Source organism: Podarcis melisellensis (genome assembly GCF_964234715.1).
Source record: "Podarcis melisellensis genome assembly, chromosome: 13".
Lineage (NCBI taxonomy): Eukaryota > Metazoa > Chordata > Lepidosauria > Squamata > Lacertidae > Podarcis > Podarcis melisellensis.
In genome coordinates this window covers 16,573,028-16,580,277 of record NC_138545.1, presented here as the reverse complement: position 1 = coordinate 16,580,277, position 7,250 = coordinate 16,573,028, and positions in this window count along the sequence as shown.

The window sequence follows — 7,250 nt, the reverse complement described above, 5'->3', positions numbered from 1 at the left end:
CAACAATATCTATTTTGGCTTTAAGACTCAGAAGAGTATATGCTTCAGTAAATTGAGTTGTATCCAGAGGAAGTTAGTCGCTCTTTAGTTCCATTGAATTCGGTGTAACTTCAGTTAGTTATTACTAATGCATCATGTGTATCTGAGACTAACTTCTCCTGCACCCATCCCACCTTAGCGAAAGTATGCTTTGCAAAAACTGAGGGAAGCATGGGAACACGTCATTCTGGATTTGTAATACAGAAAATCAACAGAGGCTGCATCATGTGCCCTTGTCTTTTACAATCCTTTATTTTGAAATTTATTCAAGATTTGGGAGGAAGAAGCCTAGCAGGAAGAGAGGACTGGCAGGATTGGCACCAGAGGTAGGCATCTTTGGGCAGTTGCTGAGGCCCATACCACTGTTGACCCCCAGAAAGGTAAAAAGGTAAAGGACCCCTGGATGGTTAAGTCCAGTCAAAGGCGGCTATGGGGTGTGGCACTCACCTCACTTTCAGGCCGAGGGAGCCGGCGTTTGTTTGCAGACAGCTTTCTGGGTCATGTGGCCAGAATTACTAAACCGCTTTTGGTGCAACGGGACACTGTGGCAAAAGCCAGAGCGCATGGAATCACTGATTACCTTCCCACTGCAGTGATACCTTTTTGTCTACTTACACTGGTATGCTTTCGAAGTGCTAGGTTGGCAGGAGCTGGGATGGAGCAATGGGAGCTCACTCCGTTGCGGGGATTCAAACAGCCGACCCTCTTATCAGTAAGTCCAAGAGGCTCAGTGGTTTAGACCACAGTGCCACCCACATCCTTGCTGTCACTCCCTGTTCTCTCTCTGAGCATGTGAGTAGTGACAAGATTGAATTGAATTTTATTATCATGGTCACAGACCAGTTCCAGCTCACTTACAATATCAGGAAAATCATAAAACACAACAGGAATACATTGGTGACAAGATTATTATCTGAGGATTGGAGGTGGGGTTTTTTTTTTTGCCAGAGCCAAGCCTGAACCCATTCCCCCGTCACCCCCAACTTTGTAGAATTTGTAGGGGCAAATATAAGATGCTTTGGAAGACTGACGTGGTTTTTGCTCTCCTTGGTATACCTTTGCAGTTGGCAAGGTGGTCCAGTTGAAAATTGCAAAATGATGGAACATACTGGTAATTTTGTCTGGCATTTGCCCGGCCAGGCTTCATGGCATCTCATCAAGAATCTGCCTTCCTGCTGGCACTCCCTCAGAAGGGGAATTAAAAGTTCTTAATATAGCAACTCTTGATTGCAACGTGTGCAGCAACTATAATTGCTCTCCAAAGTTCAGGGTGTGAGCTCTCAAAAAAGATGGCGGGTGAGTGACCTACTCTCTGGAGGCAAACAGGACAAGGATGTCTGAGGGGCCAGCTCATGCTCCTATCCAATAAGCTGAGAGCCACTAGATCCCTTTGCCCCACACAGCAAGTGGTGGTCTCCCTGAGCTTTTGTTTTCCTTTGTGTAGGGATGGAGAGATCTGTCAATTTCATTTTCTCTGTTGCTTATTTCCCCCCTCCAGTCTTAAAATTTCCCTGCATTTCTGCATCAGTTGTGATGAAGTCCTCATGAGCAAATATGAATGCATTTTTCCCCTAAAACACACATTCTATATCCTGTTTGGTCTGATATTGTCAGACCAAACCGCCATTCTGGGAAGATGCTTTCTTTTGTCCTTTGCTGTGTTTATTAAAGAAACTAATTGGTAAGAATTCCCTTTTGTCTGATTCCCCGAAGCCGATTCCCCAAAGCCTGACAGTTATTCATGATTTGGCAAGCATTTTCCCATAGCAGAATGGATTTATATGTGTTATTTTTTGCAGATCTATGCATTTTAATGCATCCTTTCCCATATCACACACAAATTTGCACACATTATTTGGCTGGAGAATTGCATCACGAGATTTCAAGGTGCAGAATGCAGAGGACACCTGTTTCAGCTTGCGTATTAGGCTCATGCACACTTGTTTGTACCGTACATTCTAGGCACCAGTTTGAGAGGTTTTTCTTTCATCCTGCCACCCATTGATTGCTTTTGAATCAGAACAAATGTCAATCCCGATGGACATTTGTTCCAATTCAGCAGTAGACAGCGGGTTTTCCAGGGGAAAGAGGCAGGACAAAAGAAAAGCATCTCAAACTTGTACCTAGAAAGCATGGGACAAATGGAAGTGTGGGCGATCCTGTTGTTTCAGAAAGTGTGAATTTTCATTAAATCTGAACTGAATTTCTTTCCCATCCATACTTCTGTGTAAACTTGCTTTGCTGCACTTCTCTTCCTGATCTGCTGACATTATGCCAGCAGTTGTGATCGTGAACACCATTCTCTGTTGTTACCAGAAGAACTTCTTTCTCTCCTTGAAAACACATAAACTCTGCGTCTCCCTCTGAGGCTCAAAAATAGTGGTCCGGTGTCAGAGGCCTATTACTATTTCAGCCTATTACTATTTCTGCAGCAGGGTCCCTGTCTCCTAGAGCTGCCCAATCAACATGAAAGGGGAGCCGCTGTGAACTCCAAAATGAAGTTTTTAGGAACACTGGAAGCATAAGGTGTTTCAGTTTCAAGAAAACAGCCTGCAAGTTCTTTTCCACACAATGGAACTGTGTGGAAAACATAGTTTAGGACTATCCAGAAGATGATTTTGGAGCCCTCCAGATTTCTGTAGGTGCACAGGTAGTAATAGAGCTAGCTGAAAGGCAACACATGAAGATCTGATCATTGCAATACACTCCTAATTATTGTTGCTATTATATAATTATGATTGTATAATCTTAGATGGGGTGTGGCATTTCTGACCCCGCACTTCTAAATTTGGCGCTACACTACCGATTGGAACCAGGACCTGCTGGGCAGGCCTCATCCCTGATTCTAGTACCAGTCTTTAGTGCCAGAAGGCCTGAAGCGATAATAACGTACAGTATAAACATTAAGGTGAAGCTGGCACGGCATTTCATGCAGTTTTGGCCTCGAACCTTCCTGGATCCCATGACTTTTAATAGCCGTCTGGTGCGTTGATTTGAGTGAATGATATTTTGACCCTCGTTTTCTCACAAGGGATTCCAAAGAACCTGCAATAAATATAGCAGCAATAAAACCTCTGCTTTAAGCGAATGTTCTGTAATTCTATATGGTCTCAATATGTCTTTTAAAACTTAAGTGTGGCTCTTCCTTCAGTGCTGTTGCTTCCAGATTCATTTCTTACTATTTTGGGTGTCTTTAGAGAGGCTCCCAGAGGCAGTTGTGGACAGAACTACCTGCTGGTTAAGATGGGTGACCTGCAGGTTGGCGAGGGCGTAGGGGTGAGGCAGAATCAGGGCAGCTGTCAGGCCATGACAGGTAGGCAGATCTCTCGCCTTCCACCTGGGCAACTGAAATGGCAGCCATTCCTCCTGGCTAGAACTCACCTTCCTGAGCAATCTTCTCCAGTCAGACCACAAAGGTGGAAGGATTGTTTCAAAGAATGCATGATACTTTGTAGCACCATGGTTATTCCAGATCTGGACTACAGGGCCAGCCCTACCATTAGGGAAAGTGCAGTGGTTGCTTCAGGCAGCGGATGATGGGGGTGTCAGAGAGATCCAGCTTCAAGGAAGGAGTTCACAACCTCCCAAGGAAGATAGTTCCATTGTCCAACACTCTTCCTGTCAAAATGTTCTTCCTGATGTTTAGTCAGAATCTCCTTTCTTAAAACATGAAGCCATTTGTTCGTCCCCTACCCTCCAGAGCAGAAGAAAACAAGTTTGCTCCAGCTCTTAAGATATTTGAAGACGTCTATCGTATCTCCTCTCACTCTCCTCTTCTCCAGGCTAAACAACCCAGTTCATTCAACTGTTCCTCATAAGGCTTGGTTTCCAGGCCCTTGATCTGGAATCAGATAGAAGGCCTTTTTGGTAATCGCACCCGTCCTGTGGAATGCCCTCCCAGCAGATGACATAAAGTTAAATGGCTAGATAATTTTTCATAGACATCTGAAGGCAGCCCTGTTTCAGGAAGCTTTAAATGGTTGTTGTTGTTGTTGTTTTCCTGTATTTTTGTTGGAGGGCGCCCAGCGTGGCTGGGGCAACCCAGTCAGATCTTCTGGGTATAAGAAATAGATGAGAATGATGATCTCTCTGGAGTAATACTATAGCAGCCCCCTGGTTGTTCAAGCATGGTTTCAATAAGTTTTCCTTAAGAAATGCTCTCATCCTCTCAGACTGCAACAAATACCTATTGTGTTAGAGGATGGGTATCAGAATAAAAATAATTTGAGGCATTGTATTTGTGGTGAAGGACACTCTGCAGTTCCTGCTTAGTTGTATTATAACTGAGCATGTTTAGAATGCTTTGCTCCCTGGGCTGTTAAAATGACAAGTTTGAAATGGTCAGACTTGTAAAAACACCCCACTAGGTTTGTTTGCTTTCAGATAATGCAGAGGTTACTCAAAAAGTGGCCATCTTTGTATTCCCACCAGCTAAAAATGGGACAAAATGTGTAGACATGTTTTCTACTGTCATTTGGATCAACACGTACACTGTGCCATATGGTTTCACAATTTTTGTCACAAGATACTTACTTTTGTATCCCTTATGAAAAGTTATGAAAAGTTTGTTCTGTACATTTTGTTTTAACATTGCATTTTGAACCCATATGCAATTTCTTATGGCTTGTGACTGAAAGAAATGAATTAAGGTTAATGTGGTAGGTTTGTGATTCGACCACAGGATGTGCTGAGCCAACGCTAATTAAAACTGGTACGCATGTAAGGTTGCCAGCTTCCACCCCCTTGTTTGGCTCTTGTGCCTTTAGGCAACTGAAAAGAGGCAGAAATTCAACAGGTCAAGTTTCCCCTTCGTCTCCAACTGCACTTACATTGTAATTGCATCTCTATGGTGGAAAAAACTGATCCTGTTGAACTTTTGTCGTATCCTTCTGTACAAGGAAGAAGAAGAAGAAGAGTTTGGATTTGATATCCCACCTTTCACTCCCTTTAAGGAGTCTCAAAGCGGCTAACATTCTCCTTTCCCTTCCTCCCCCACAACAAACACTCTGTGAGGTGAGTGGGGCTGAGAGACTTCAGAGAAGTGTGACTGGCCCAAGGTCACCCTGCAGCTGCATGTGGAAGAGAGGGGAATCAAACCCTGTTCCCCAGATTACGAGACTACCGCTCTTAACCACTACACCACACTGGCTCCACACAAGGCACAGGAGCTCTGCTAAAATAAAAAGGATACTGATCCAACAGTGGGGAGTGTGGTGCCATTTGATTCAGTTCATATTTAACTGCAAATTTTCCTAATTCCTAATTCTGAAACGACATGCAAACTGGAACACACTCACCCTTTGGAATTTTCACTTTTCCAAGTTTTGCAGTGCAATTCTCCAACCAAGTAATGTGTACAAAATGCTTATCCTAGGGGGAAGTGTGACTGTATTAGTGAAAATATCCCACTATTGTATTTGTCAAAATTGTGTGTATTAGGAAGCATTGCATACAAAATATACTGACGAATTTTCATGACGACTTTTAAAAATGCATTCGCAAGCTGATGTGGAAATGTGAAGAACTGAATATAAGACTGGGAAATAGAAATGGAAGGAAACTGAAAATAGTGGGGTTCATGTCTATGGGAAAGTCGTACCCTCTAACATGTGGGGGTCTTGTTTTCCTCCAGATCACTGGGCTTCAGCTGGTGTGTTGGGACCCACCACTGGCTCTCAGCTTGACCTGAGGTGGGTCCTCACTTTGGCTAATGGTGTGGATGCCATGGGATGTATATGGGAAAGACACATCACACGCTCAAATTCTGGTATTTCACGTTGGTGCCCTGAGCATAGGAAGCAGGTTCCAAGGTCTAATCCTTCATAATCCCTGGCAACAAGCCTTTGCAACTGCCAGGAATGGCACAACACAACCTCATCCAGGAAAGATTTAGCAGATTCTTCCTTCCTCCTTGGGTACTCTGCTGTAGAATTGCCACTGTGTGCAAACACTGAGTGTTTGTGTGGGTGGTTTGCACTTGAGGACGTATTTCGGGTTGCATTCTCTCCGCCAATGTTTCCCGTAAAGTCCCGGTTATTCAAGCATAATGAGGAGGCTTAGCTTGATGGTGCCCTGAGGTTTTGGGGTTCTGCCTTTTGTTCTAAACAGGTGGCCCTGGAGTTTCCTCTGGTTGTCAAGTGCTGGTTTTTTAAGAGAAGCAGGGAAGGGAAAGAAAGCCACAATGCTTGTTCTTGTCTGAAATAGTGGGCAAGATGCAAAGGGCATAGGGAAGGGGCATATTTAAATGTTTAGTTCTGAGTTTTAAATGGCTGTAACCTGCCCTGGGACTTGCTGATGAGATACACACTGATTCACTCATTTTCTTTCTTTCTTTCTTTCTTTCTTTCTTTCTTTCTTTCTTTCTTTCTTTCTTTCTTTCCTTCTTTCCTTCTTTCCTTCTCTCTCTCTCTCTCTCTCTCTCTCTCTCTCTCTCTCTCTCTCTCTCACACACACACACACACACACACACACACACGGGGGGGGGGAGATTTAAGACAACAATAGTGCATACATAAAATCAATTCAAACCCAAGACAGACAGCATCTGGCCTAAAGATCTCCCTTTGGAAGGCTTGCTCGAAAGAGGAGCGCCTTTAGCAAGCACCAAAAAGCTGACAGATAATAAATTAATTAGGGCTCATCCACACTTCCCTTTGTCCCCTGATTTCTTCTTCTTTTGTCTTGTGATAGCTAGGCATGAGCCCAAGAGGGATTTCTTTTGTCCTTTCTGCTTCCCCCAGGAAAACACACGGTTTACTACTGGATTGGAACAAATGTCAACCCGCAGAAAACCATCTGGGTTTTCTACCTCAGTCGCTTGCTTCCCTGTGCCCTACGGGTCAGACATTTCTGTCTTTACCTCCGTTGTCAGAAGCAGCCTGTTTCTGAATACCGCTTGCTGGGAACTGCAGGAGTGAAGAGGGTGCTGTTGTGCCAGAGGTGCTGCTTGCAGGTTTCCCATGGGCATCTGCTTGGCCACTGGATGCTGAGCTTGATCGGCTATTGACCTGATCCAACAGGCTCTGCTTATTTATTCATTCATTCATCCCTTTATAGTCCGCTTTTCCTCCAAGGAGCTCAAGGTGCCATACAAAACTTCTCCTCCCCATTCTGTCCCCACAACAACCCTGTGAGGTAGGTTGGGCTGAGAGACTGGCCCAAGGTCATCCCAGTGAGCTTTGTGGCCGAGTGGGGATTTGAGCCCTGGCTTT